This window comes from Ursus americanus, chromosome 14, assembly GCF_024610735.1.
Source record: "Ursus americanus isolate L20-20 chromosome 14, mUrsAme1.1.p, whole genome shotgun sequence".
In the NCBI taxonomy this organism is placed as follows: Eukaryota; Metazoa; Chordata; class Mammalia; order Carnivora; family Ursidae; genus Ursus; species Ursus americanus.
Window position 1 is genome coordinate 23,127,395 of NC_142140.1, and position 14,956 is coordinate 23,142,350.

The window sequence follows — 14,956 nt, forward strand, 5'->3', positions numbered from 1 at the left end:
AAAATCCCATCTTGGGCTTCTAACTTATTTAGAAGAATTTTTTTTTTTCTCATTTGGGTACTCTTTTTTTTTTAATTAATTTATTTTTTCTTTTTTTTTCTTTTCTTTTTTTTAAGTGTTTTTTTATTACATTATGTTAGTCACCATACAGTACATCCCCGGTTTCTGATGCAAGGTTCGATGATTCATTAGTTGCGTATAACACCCAGTGCACCATGCAATACGTGCCCTCCTTACTACCCATCACCAGTCTATCCCATTCCCCCACCCCCTCCCCTCTGAAGCCCTCAGTTTGTTTCTCATAGTCCATAGTCTCTCATGCTTCACTCCCTTTCTGGTTACCCCCCTTTCTTTATCATTTGGGTATTCTGATTCAGATACCATCAGGATTAGGTTTTTACAAGGTATCTTGGACACAAATAAATGTAATCTTGCTAAAAACCCCTCCTATAAAGACATGTCCTGTGCATTGTTTTAGCTTTACCTCCCCAAAGAGGGCTAATCAGAATGCACACGGAATTCTTTGCCACTTGCTGAGGGTGAATAAGGAGGCTGCATTAAAGGCTGCCCGAGTTGGAAGGGACACAGCAGACGACGTGACAGAGACAGAGCTGGCAAGCTACAGGGACACAGCCCAAAGCCTTACCTGAAAGCTCTGTAACGTTCCCCAGAACGCACTTTCTCAAGTTCCCCTCATTTCACACACGAGAAGTCATGGGTCTACCTTGGTGTGGGTTTCTATCACTGAAATTTAGGAAGACAGAACAATGCAAATAGGGGCGCCTGGGTGGCACAGTCGTTAAGCGTCTGCCTTCGGCTCAGGGCATGATCCTGGAGTCCTGGGATCAAGCCCCACATCGGGCTCCTCTGCTGGGAGACTGCTTCTTCCTCTCCCACTCCCCCTGCTTGTGTTCCCTCTCTCACTGGCTGTCTCTCTGTGTCAAATAAAAAAAAAATATTTAAAAAAAAAAAGGAACAATGCAAATACACAGTAACGACAACATAAAATTTCTTAGACAAACTCATCTGAACTTGTGGCGAAGTTTATTGCCCATTAATGAGGAGCCCAGCAGGTAGAAAATGCTCATTGGACCACAAGGAAGCGGGAGGTTAAGTACGTAAGGCTTCCAGCAAGGTACAGACTGCTGTGTTACTTCAAATGGTCATAAAAAGGTCATATTTTTATCAGTGGTTGGGTAAATTTGTAGCACCATATGGAGCCATCTTTGGGTGTGATCTGTTCATTAGAAATAATAAGTCATCTATAAGAGAAGCAATGATTAACAAATCGATCTGCAGCAATTAATTAGACCTGCCAGATAACAAAGTTTCTCCTGACTCTTCCACAGAGAGCCAGTTTGCACCAGGCTCTGGGCAGAAGTCAAATACAAGAAGACTGAAGTGCAGGCGCGCCTGGGTGGCTCAGCCATTAAGCATCTGCCTTCGGCTCAGGTCATGATCCCAGGGTCCTGGGATTGAGCCCCGCATCGTGCTCCCTGCTCGACGGAAAGCCTGCTTCTCCCTCTTCCACTCCCCTTGCTTGTGTTCCCTCTCTCACTGTCTCTCTCTGTCAAATAAATAAAATCTTTTTTTTAAAAAAAGATTTTTTTTAAAGAAGACTGAAGTGCAGAGTCCTGCTTTTCCTCAAATTTCTGCAGCATATAACCCAAGATACCAGACCATTTACCTAATTCTCAGAAAGGAAGATGACACTTTTCTTTCACAATAAAAATATCTTGTAATCTTCTATCTGCATTGGGTATAATAGTTTACCAAGGGTTTTCTCTGTAAGCTCACATTTAATTTGCACAACAGGTGTGAGAAGCAGACAGGGCAGGTGTGAGCCCCATTTGATACCCAAGGAACATGACACCCAGAGGAGCTCACTGTCTTTGCTAACAGTCTAGCTTGAGGTGTAAAAGAGCCAGGAGTGGAACTTATGTCCAATGTAGCTATGGAAAACATTTCTCTCTCAAATAGTTCCAGGGTTGCAAGGAAATTCTTAGGTCTGAGCCAAAGTAGACACAGATGGAGACATGCACTCAATAGCATGGATGGTTTGGGGAGTGTTTAAAAGTCCTCACGCTCTTTCTCCACCCAGTCTGTCAGCTCCAGTGTCCCGACTTTCCCAGCCTGATTTAAGTCTTGTAAGTCTGTTTAAACAAGAAACCTATGGAATAAATGTAGGCCAACCATTCCAGGAGTTCTCATGCTCAGCATCTGATCACAAAGTGTTTTCAGATAGACTATTTCAACTGCTGAGTTGTCCCCAAGTGTGCTCTGTCAGCAGAACTTCCTCCTCCTACCCAATGGTGTCTGGTGTCCATGATACAATGGAATCTTCTGGAGAGAGTTTAAAAACTATTGATCCCCAGGTTGCACCCTCAAGTCTCTGATGTAATTGACCTGGTCTAAAGACACTTGGAAAACATGTAAGGAAAATTCTACATTAAACCAGGTAAAAGGTTTTTGTTTGTTTGTTTTTTCACAGTAGGGTTTCTCAGAATTTTTAACACCTTCCTGCATCATGTGCTTCTTCAAGATGGAGAGCTCTAGTTGATCGTGTTTGGCAAACTTCTTTCAGTCCAGAGTGCTTTTGGTGTTGAACATTTCCTGGGCCTCTTATTCCATACTGATCTAATGAATTCTGGGAGAGAAGTGCATCTAGCAGGAGCTATAGGCACCTATTAAGGAAAAGGACTGCATCTAAAGAAAGATAGGATCAAGACAACTTTCCTAGTCTAGAGCCTCACTACACAGTGTGGTCCCTGCCCCGACCCCACTGCATCCTGGGGAGCTTATTAGAAAGGCAGAATCTCAGGGCCCACCCCAGACCCAAGGAAGCAGAATCTGCATTTTGGCACAATTCCCAGGGGGTCATATGCACATTAAAATTTAAGAACCTTTGCTCTAATCCACCATTTTTTCCAACCCTTGTTGGGTTTCATCATTCTGGCTTTGAGGAAAACTTCACCATGTGTCAACCATAGGTTTACCTTCAGCACGCCACGCACAGACAGGGAAAGCTCAGACTGTGGCTGCACAACTCCAGGGGGCATCAGTCACGAAAAACGTAAAGGTCACACTGTCCCCGAGGGTTGTTCATCCAAAGAAATATTTTCAAAACTGACACTATACCACGTGCAGTATAGCAACTTCGTACATCAGTTCTGTCCAAGAGCTTTAATTGATTCAAGCGCATCGATACTAGTTAACACTTTTTGAGAACTTAATAGAGTGTAGCACCTTGATGTCACTTTACAGTCATTATTTTATATTATCAATATGACCACACTCTAAGATATAATCTATCATTATCCTCACTTTTTGATGAAATGGTGGTTGCTATGGGTTTATAAAAGATGTCAGGCGCAAGGTCAAGGAGTTGATACTGACAGCATTGGGATTGGACTGTAGATCTAATTCCGACACCATGCTCTTACTACAGAGAAACTGGATTTTTAAAAAAATCTGTAGGATAGACTATTGAGGTGGGAAATTACAGGAGAGTTTAGGGATCATATCTGAAGAGAGAGATTAATATAAAATGTGTGGCTAGACTATGTTCTTAGGAGACATAGTCTAGTTTTGCCCAATTCAAAATTAAGAACGCTGTGCAAGTAGACAACGGTGAAACCAGCATTTGCTACATGATTACAATGTCTGATCATAGTAACAAATAATTTCCAGAGGCATTATAATATCTGCAAATAGCTACTCCCTCGTTTCATCCTCAGGGTAGTCCAGTGGAGAGAGAGTTTTACCACCTACATGTGTAGGACAAGGTAAGTCCCAGAAATTCAACAACTTAATCTGAGATCTCGAAACCTAGATGTGACGGTGATACGATTCAAAACCAGGTCTTAAAAATTCCAAGTCCTAAGCTCCTTCCACCACAGCGTAGCCATCTTCCCAACCATAAATGTCAGGACCTTAAGAATAAAAGATGGTAGGTCCCCTTCTCAGTTGGCCAGCCTGGCCTGGACAGCCGACAGACAGCAAATGAGAAGGCTTACAGAAATGAATTGATAAAACAACAATAACAAAATTTAGAAAATGCCTTCCAACAATTTTTCACACTTTAGCAGACATTTGATTCTAACAAATGGTTGATTCTGGTACCTAAGAGCACAGAAAGTTATTTTTCCACAGGCCTTAAATTTGATTTTTTTCCTCTTTCTCTTTAAAAAAAAAAAATGTTTCTGCCAAGCTTTCTCAAAAAAAAAAAAAGAAAGAAAAAAGTCTCCTCCAGGCTTCCTATGGACATAAAGGGCCTGGTGGATAGTGGGACTGCTTGACAAGCACTGTCATTAGTACAGGCACAGGGACAGGGAGAGAGAGGAATCAGGCCAGGTCGTGGATAAACACCATCCTAGAATTCTAGGGGCAGCAGGGATTTGGGGAGGTCAGTTGGTCCATCCCTCTGTCTCCAGGAACGACTCACCTTTTTCCATTAATATGGACCATAATAGAACAAGATCATTCTATTTTAGAGAATATTGGAAAACAGGTGGTTCTGTGGATCAATACATGAAAACACCTCTCCATTCTTATGTACCTTCTGTTGATTTTGGTTCTCAACTGAAAGTGTTTTGCTCCCCCTCCTCCCCAACCACCCATTCACCCAGGGGACATGGGACAATGTCTGGAAGCTTTTTTTGGTTTTTAAAACTGGAGAGGAGTTTACTACTGGCAGCTAGAACGTAGAGCCCCAGGATGCTGTTAAACACTCTATGATCCCCAAGGCAGCCCCATGACAAAGAATTATCTCCCCCCAAATTGAATATGCTGAAGTTGAGAAACTTTGCAGAAGAGGGAAGAATATGCATTATTCTTTGCATATTGCTGTCAGAGTATCGATGGATAGGTAGATAACATGATATTTGTCCATACAAGTACCTACCCATAATGGCACTAAAGTTCTATGCTTCAGACACACATTTCTTCTTAAGACGTTTAAAGGATATATAGAACTCTTTTTTCTTTTTTCCCTTTAAAGTCAGGCTGAATTCATCCTTTACCAACTGGCTAGCCTTTGCTATCGGACAGTAAATTCCATGATGGCAGAGACCATATATGGTTGATCTCTATTCCCCCAGGGTCTACCACAGAAATAGGTATATAGTAGTTGCTAAATATATGTTCTGAAAATCTCTATGTAAAAATTTAATCTATTTGGTTATGTAAAAACTCCTAGATGGATTTTCACAACATTAAGGGCATGTGCTAGAAGTGGTCTCTCTTGAAGTCATAGGTTCTTTTGTGTACTTGATATTTTGGCATTCCCTGGGTGAGGCATATCAAAAACATGGACAGTCTTCCAGAATAGTTGAAACCAAGGAATCTTTGTGACTGTAATTGGGGCATGGCGTGCCATATGTGTGAAGATTTTGTAGAATAAAAAGTAACTGTGGTTTCCAAAGTGAATCCCAAAGTGAAAATCGTAGGGGCAGATTCTCCCACTTCTAGATGCTGCTTTGCTTTCCACAAGGGCAACCCTATTTAGTTATGTAGTGGTCCACTTCTTGGAAAAGAGCCACCACCGAAAGGAAAGTCTTAAAGAGTATCAGAGCTGAGCGATTCATGGCACAGGGTGTATTTAAAGTGCTCCTGGAAACCTACCAACTACCAATATCACAGACACAACCCGTTTCTGTTTTAACAGGAACTGCTTTAGCCCATCCTGTTAGAGTAGGAGGTTTCACAAACTTCCTTTAGACTTTAATTGATAACACACAAATCTGTTGCCACAGATGGTTGGGTGGGCAGCATTTGAAGCTGAGGTCTGGAGAAAGACTTCCCACCCCCAGCAAATGCAAGAACATTCAAGAAGTGTAGATGCAGGGTGCACCATGGAAACAGAATTGAAGGAAGAGCTCTGAGCTGCACATCAAAGCATAAGGGGTCTGGATTAAAGGTGCCCCTGTATGAAGAAGGTTACAAGGTTCCAGCTCCTCTTTCTGTCACATGAAAATAAGATTATCTGGTTTTGAATCCTAGGTATACCAGCCATTAACTGTGTGACCTTGGGCAACTTATTTAACTTTTCCAAGCTCTGCTTTTCCCCATATGCAATGGACATTGATATCATACCTCTCTTTTTAGATTTTGAGAGGATTGGATGAAATATAAAGACATTTTCTATTAATTATTAGTATTTCTTCATGTATGAAAAAGAACTATCCTGGAAATAATCTCTATTATCCTTGTCTTAGAAAACTTTTCATCTTTTTCCAATGTGATATGCAGGATCTAGGGAATTCTGTTAATCTAGAGATAGAAAGGCAGAACTCAAGAGTTAGTAAGCTTAGTGACCTCAGTTTCTTCAGGGACAACTGATGGAATCTCATATAATGCTCACAAGTGCTCACAAGAGAGTAAAAGTGACCTGGGAGAGCAGGCATCTCAAAGTGAAGATAAACTTCACTGAACTGACCTCTTTCGATGGCAGGTGATTGAAAGTCAACTAAAACTGCCTAAAGGAACAAACAGAAAGACATCTATGGACGGTCATTACAGATGAGAAGCCCAGTGTAAAGCTTCAGGCCAGGTGGGATCCAGTTGGTCAAAAGAGACCATAGAGACTCTGTCTTTCCTTCTCTTGGCTTTGTTTTTCCTTTTGTATTGGCTTTACTTTCAGGAAGGCCTTCTGCAGGGGTGACTCCCAGGAGCTCCAAACATATATCCTCTCACTGTCAAGGCCAGCAGACCAAAATATGTCTTCCTCAATCACTGAGGCTGAGGCTATCATCTGCTTTGGTCAGGCTGGGCTGGGTGTCTATGCCTGTGGCTGGCAACACCTCTGAACCAGGTAGAGGGAGAGGGCAGAAGATATACCAGGGAAACGAGAAATAGAGCCAGTCAGGCAAAAACAGCAGCATGCACTGCACTTGCTGACCACCTATGTTCTCTTTCTTCATAAAGGGCTTCCCTCCTGTTATACTCTTGGTTGGTTATGGAACTGCATTGAACAAGCGTTGAAATGAGAGTTGATTATGTACAGCTAGACGGAAAGGTTTCTTGTGAGCTGTTTAAGTCTCATTTAAAAATGTCTTCCTTGGGGACCCCTGGTTGGCTTAGTTGGTAGAGCATGTAACTCTTCATCTTAGGGTCATGAGTTCTAACACCATGTGGGGGGTAGTTTGTTTAAAAAAATATCTTCTTTGGAAATAGGTGCCATATTGCATGTTGCTTATCTCTCATGTAGCAGGCTGGCTACATGGGAAAAGTAGACTCACAAGTTCCTGCTAGCCTTTCACCTTTGGCTCCCCTTTGGTTTTTTATTTTATTTTTTTTGCCCCCCCCTTCCTCACTTAAGTTATTTTCAGACTCCATAGAGCTAATTTCTATCAAAGCAAAAAAAGGAGACTTAGCTTGGCTGTAAGATTCTAAACATAAATCCATGGTCGGATAACCCCATGGACAAGCAGAAATTTGAGCTTGTTCTAGGATGGTTCTGCAATGTCTTTCTCGAACACAGGTCTGGTATGTTTCTTCGGAAGCTCATGAGGGTCATTCCAACCGACAGTAAAAACCTTTGAAGGATGACAGGACTTGGACTCACAGTTGTATAGAGTGGATGCTAGAAGCAGAGCAGTAAAGGGGCTAAAGGCTAAGATTTTAAAGGTAGGCAGAATGGGTTCTAAAACCCTGTGCAAATTGTCTTACTATCCTGAGACTATTTCCTCTTCTATAAAATAGTAATCATGGTAATACTAGCTACAGTCCACTGCACATTTTCAATATGCCCCACACTATTTTAAATATGTACCTTAATGCACTCAACCTTTGTACGGAACTCCATGAGGTAGGTACCATTATAATCTCCATTTTTCAGATGGTAGCACAAGAGGGTCGGAAACAACCAAGGGGACAATTCTAGTAAGTGGCAGGAAAATATTCAGCACAGGGCCTCACAAGTAATAGGCACTCAAAACCTGTTCATGGGTTGGGGTGGGGGAGAGTTGGTGGTATATACACTTCCCCCACTAAGAAATGAGCAATCCAAAAGGAGTGCAGAACATCCAAGATGACTGAAGAGGAAAGGGTATGATTCTTGATTGAAAAATGCAGTAGTTTCATCTGGAAAGGGTTTCTGGAAGAGGAAATTTGCTTTGATAATCTATCAAAAGAGTGTCATATTCAGCCACCTCCGAAAAAGGCCCTGTCCTCTTCCTCCAAAGCTGTAGGAGCCCCTCACCTTTCTACGCAATGAGCAGAGAAGAGCACTGGGCTTCCAAATCATCTGCTATCTTTTCAATCAATTCTGATGATTAATGTCAAGAGCTATTGTCTCCAAATTACTCTCCCACCTAAGATGTGAGTAGAAATGATGGGATAGGCTGGAACCTGAGACTGCTTTCACTCATATCTACTATGTTTTATTTGCTGCAACTTGAGATGCAAGCGTGAAACTGAGTCCAAGTTTCCACAGCAAAGTAGTGTGGGTTGTCACCTAGTATTTAGGGAGGACTTCTTTAGAATCTCACATGCATTACTTCATTTCGGCCTGCCAACCACCCCAGGGGTTAAGTACCATTATTATCCCCATTGGCAAATAAGAAAACACGAGCTGTATGTCCAAGATCACATACAGCAAGGAAGCAGAAGAGCCAGCCACTGACGAAGAGCTTGTTCTCTTAACCACTAAGGGGTGAATTTCCTGTATTGACAGGAGTTAAGATAGAACGGGAGATAAGCGCAGAGAAGACAAGGGTTGCTATTGATTGGAAGGGATTCCTATACCAGATTCCGGGCATTATCAAAATGCAGAAGTCAGGTCTGGCATAACTGTAGGAGCTCAAGGTTTTTGTTTTGTTTTGTTTTGTTGTTGTTTTCAGGGTGTTCTGGTGATGAAAAAATTGTTGAGGCCCAAGAAACTTTCTAGTTCATACTGCTTAAAAAAAAAAAACAAGCAATCTAAATGTCCCAATTACAATTAGCAACTCCATAGATTTAGTTAAAAAAAAAAAAAAAAGAAGCTGAGAAAAGACCACAGACTCTGTCTTTATCATAACAAGACTCATTGTGCCCACAGTGAATCAATATTTCCCCATAATGTTGTCTCCCACTGAATTCCTGGCAAATTCTGCAGAGAAAAGCAATGCTTACAGTACATTATTGCTTTGGTGTTTCAGGGGGAATTATTCATCCCCACATATTATTGAAACAGTGTTCACTTTACAGAACCAATCCCCAACTCTAATTTCCAGCAGTGCATATTTCTTCTCTTACTGCTACTTAAATGTACAATTAATTTCTCAGGTTAATTGACCTGGTATTTGGTATGTCAATGTTTGCATGTGTTAACATAAATAAATATATATAATGATAGATGTAATAACGTAGTATAAATTCATTTCCCAATGGAACTCATTAACAATTAAAATATGTTGGTGGTTTCCAGAATTCTAAAGGTATCCCAGTGCAATTCTAAAACATAGGACGAATACAATCTGGTTCTACATGGTCACACTCAGGGCAGTAATTCACAGAGCGGAGGAGTTTTCACATCCTGGTTCATTCAGAATTTCCCCCTTGGATGATGGCATTTACAGACTCAATTTGACCAGTCCTGGCAACTTCCAGCAATGTCTAATACATCCTCATTGCACCTGAAAAAATTTGCAATGATTCAGTTCCGGATGAAATGCAGCCTCACTATTATGGAAACCAACTATTGGTAATAACAACAGTAGAACAATAACCAATACTAGTGAATGTACACCATGGAGTTTGTAGTGTAGGCTTTCTGCTGGGCAGGATGGCACAGTCCCACGTCCTACTGCTGTTGTTACTTACAAGCATGCTGCAATGTGGGATATGCTTTCTTGATTTAAAATCAAACTCTCTCTGGCTGAATGTAATCTGATGGGACATTCGCTCCTTCATTTAATCATAAAATTGAAGGAACAATGAAAAACAGAAGATTTGGAAGGGGAAAAAAAGCAAGATATTTATATGAAATAGTTTGAAGTGACTGCTTAAGGGTTTTTGTTTATTTTGTTTGTTTCTTTCTGCTTCTGGAGTCTCTTAACATATTCCATGTGAAAAGACAGATCTTCCTACAAAGGACTCTTATTTCTAGACCTTGAGAAACAAGTTTAGAAAACAATAAACCCCTGACATAATGGAAAAATCATTCTGGTGCTTTCACTCTTCTCTTTTGAAAACTTCTATCCTTGAAAACACTATTATGAGATTTTCCCCTCAGCCAAATCCTCAGGGCCTGAGTGGCTGATGGCAGTCCTTAACAAACGGTGAAAAGCAGAATGAAAGTATCCTGTGAAATTTCAGCAAACCACTGGGCCAAAACTGAGTATCAACTGACATACAAATTAATCGATCCGAACCATATCTCATCAGGATGCTTACTGATGGAAGAGAGAATCCAACCTACCAGGTGATTTTTAATTACTCCTTTTTTGATGTGTATCCATCCAAGGAGGCAAATTGAGAAAAAGAAAAAACATTCCTCTGCTTTTCCCCCCACCCCCTCGTGTCTGTTGTTCTTCCTGCACCCTTTCTCCATTTAGGAACTCAAAACATAGATATTTCATTTCCTTCCCAACGTGCTCATTTTCAAAAGAGAGACGTAATGAATGCAGTCCGTGAATGGGGTTGCCATGGAGAAGCTGTTCCAGGTAAAGAATAGTCACTACAGAGAAGTGGCATGCGGCTTGTCAGCAGAAATGCTGCAGCAACCCAGAGCAATCGTAATTTCTGCCCCCACGAATTTAAATACAGCACGATTCTGCTGGTCTTCGGGAAAGGCTCTGTCCTTTGGTGGGTGTGCCTTGCTTTCCTGAAGAGCTGTGTGCTGTGTGCTGGCTATGTGGACTGAAATCAAAGCGTACTTCAAAAGCATGTAGACGCTGTCACATTTAATAGAACCCTAATGAAAATCCTTTGTTTAAAGCCTTTCCCTCTCATAAATAAGGTTTCAATGGATTGGGTTTACTGAGAGCTGGATAGACCCACAGAATTCTAACTCCAGACATCTCCTGTGGTGAAGAAAATAAAGGTCCATCATGAGCTGCCTTCATTTTCTGTCTTCTCTTATTCTTGGAAGAAAAAAAAAAAAAAAAGGCATTAGCCAAAAAAAAAAAAAAAAAAAAAAAAAAAATCAGAAGAATATATACAAGTTCACCTTTCTGAAGTCCAGGCTTTTTCTCTGCTGGTTAAAAATTGCTTAAAGAATATGTAAGTAACATTTAGGTTGAAGTCTAATAGATTTCAACATAACAGCCCAGGTTTCAAGGAAAGGAAATCTATTTAGGTGCACATGAGGTATACCCCCATACCCTAAATCTGCATGAAACACACATCTGTCATACCTACAGTTATGTAAATGTAAAGCAGAAAGAAAATCTTGATATTTTGAAAGGAACGAAGAAACAGTGGTTGTGATTCAATAAGACTTGTTTAAATAAATAAATTCTGCTATTCAGCAAGCCCACATGGTCTAATCATTCAAGAATCAGCTTCCAGCTTTGAGCATGCAACAGACACCACTGCCATTTCTTAAGTATCTATTATGTTCCAAGCACAAGGCTAGATCCTTTCTATTCATAACTGTGTTTGATCCTCAAAGTAATTCCATGGTGGTTTACAGACAAGAACACAGGGCTCAAGAGTGGTGAGGCCACCTGCCAAAGCCTGTTCTTCACACTATAGCCAAATCGAGGGTTCGAACCTGGGTCTTGTAGACCCTTGCAGACTCTGTTGCTTCCTTCATGCTGCCTGAAAATCAGGAAATGCCCAAATTCAAATGCAGGACCTCAGCCATGCAAAGCATGTGCCCCATCGCAGAGTACTGGACCAATATCAGAGAAGAAATGATAGGATATGTTTGGCCACGACTGGGTACCTGGAGATGTATCATGGCAGGCATTGCTCAATGACTATACGAAGTCCATTCTCCCTGTCTCTTTACTAACAAGTGGCGACATGCCCAGCTAAGCAACCACACTCGCCAGGCTCCCGTACAGATAGGTGTGGCCAGAGAGATGTAATCGAAAGCTTTGGGTAAGGTTTGCAGCAAAGCTTTTTAAAAGGGTGTTATTTGGCTAGCATGTGTCTTTTGTCCTTTTTGCCCGCCTTGCCTTACTGCCTAGCCCCCTTCCGATGGCTGAAAGGCAAGTGACAAGTCATAGTCATCAAGCAGCTCAGAAGACAGAAACCATGGGCTAAGAAACGTCACATACCTGAAGACAGTGATCCTTCCAGTCCTAGTTTCCTGTTATGTAAAAGAAAATTATCTTGTATCTTATTTCAGTCACTTTTATTTAGGGCTTCTGTTCTACAAAGTCAAAATTGGCCCCAATTAAAAGCTCCATGGGGTTAGAATAAGAAAGAAAAAGGAGTCAGAATTCATGCCCTTGTCTTCCCAATAAGATGATAATCTCCTGGAGGTTGGCGAGCCTCCTTTTATGTCTCCCCCAATGCCCAGAACTTTTCTAGATAAACAGCAGTGTCTATAGTCACTTGCTTACTTAAACTGTGGATATTTTAGAAGAGCCAAGGAATGTCTAACTTTTTGGATGTCATTTTTTTCTTTTTAAAAAACCTAAACCCAATTTAAACACTTTAACTATAAGAAAATATACTCTGAATAGATTCCAGCAGGCCACTGACAATGACTGACAACAAGTAAAAACAACAACCCAGAATTCAATTTACCTCTTTAAATGACAGGGGCTAACAAAGGAGGTGTGTGGATATTTAAATTGGCAAAGAAATGGCTTTTTACACACACATGCACTCACACACACACAAACACACACATATCAGAGGTCTTTGCACAAATTCAACTCATTCAGAGTCTGAATGCAACTTGAGTGTTGGTCTTCTGATTTAGCTCCTCCCTCCCTCTATAACACTCACTGTGTCCTTATTCCCTTTTAGACCATCTGATCTATTTGCCTTTGAAATCTCCAAATTCCTCTACACCCCAGGGCCAAGTTTGCATACTTACTCTTTCTTCTCACATACGCCATTCTAGAAGGCATTCCTTTGCAGCAGTACCCCCACTGCTAAGTGAGTAAAAGAATGGAGTCTCATCTGGTTGTTGGGTAGATTCTATAAGGTTATCGATTAATAAGCCTGGCATAGGATCAGCTTCATGAGATGTACTCAATCAGTAAATATTGATGGCCTTGGCTGTATGACTCAATCAGAAATCAATTCCACAGGGACCGTCATTTTAGCTCTCCCTTTACTCCAATCAATCAATCAATCAATCAATCAATCAGTAATTTTCTCTCCAGTCATCATCATTGCTCTGGTCATTTCAACTAATTTCCACTCGTATTCTGAGGTCCAGTCCCAATCCTACACTCTCCAAGGGTCCAATTCTACCACTATGACATCAGAAATGTCTCCATCCCTTGTCATTCCATCCAGGCCCTGGGGCTCTAAAACCTGGACTTGAACCACAATGCTACAGTGATGTGAAGGCATGAGCTTGAATGCTGAAGGTTTTCTGCAGCCCAACCCCATGTGGTAAGATTCCCAAACCACCCAACTCAGCCTGTAGCTGAATCCTGTCCTCACTCTTTATGGATTTAACAGCCCACAGCAACAGCTAAAAAGTTTGCTTAATCTACCTCAGAGCAGCACTAATAAGTACGGCAGCAGATTGAAGAAGGGCAGCAGCATGGTGGTGAGAAGTCTAAAAATAAAAATAAAGATGCAGGAAGGGTGAGACGTGAAGGCAATTAACCTACGCTCTTCCTCCGGGGAGAACAGAGGCAACTAATTGGCCAGCTCGAACAGTTCTGACAGTCACCTTAGAGCCAGACTCTCCTTTTGGGGATGAGTGTGTGTCCAGGGATGATTATAGAGAGATGACATTACACATAACCAGAGTGTGGGAGAATGTGGGATCTCCCAAGAGGAACTCTAACAGAGGCACTGATGAGTAAAAAAAAAAAAAAAAAAAAAATAACCACTATTTCACGATGGTTTCAAAGATCACATGTGTGACTAGTCATATCTGGTACAAATAATCACCCTGAGACACCATGATTGACCAATTCATTCATTCCACATGGATTGATTTCCTAAATTTTTTTTCAAGATTTATTTACCTATTTGAAAGAAAAAGAGTGAGCACATGGGGGGAGGGGCAGAGGGGGAGACAAAGAAAGAGAGAGAGAATCCCAAGCAGACTCCCTGCTGAGTGTGGAGGCCGATGTGGAGCTCGATCTCATGACCCTGAGATCAGGACCTGAGCTGAAACCGAGAGTAAGAGGCTTAAAAGACGGCAGCTCCTAGGTGCCCTTTCCTAAAATATTTATTAAGAGCCCATTATGTGCCAGGCATAATGCAGAAACTAAGGATAAAATGGTGAACAGCCAGAAAACGACTCTGCGTTCATGGAGCTTGCCTTTTATGGGGAGAGGCTGACATCAAACAAGTCAAACAATGGATGAACAAGAACAAAACTGTGCTATGCAGGAAACAGACAGTGCAGTGGGCTAGAATGGTCTGGAGAGGGGACAGGGAAGGTTTATGGCGAGGTAATATTTGGGCTGAGATACCCAGGATGAGAAGCAACCATTTCTACAAAGATCTACTGTAGAGAGTCTTTTAGGCAAAAGGAACAGAGATGCAAAGGCCTTGAGGCAGAAAAGAACTCGATATACTCGAGGAACAGAAATATGACTAGATAGAAAAACTGAGAAAGGAGAGGTTGAAGTGGACAGGAGCCAGATAAGAAGAGCTTTGGAGGCTGAAGTATAAACTTGAGGTTTAGCAAGTTTAAGCAAAGGCAAGGTTTTAGAGCACTGTAAGGGAGAGCACCACACTGTGCTGTGGCTTGTATTCAATGCAATAAGAGAAAGAGGGAGACTAGTTAAGAAGCTGCTGTAGAGGCCTGCATGGTTCAGATGAATGTGACAAAACGAGAGATGGAGTTAGGTGGGAGGATTTGAGCTGATCTTAAAGAACCACT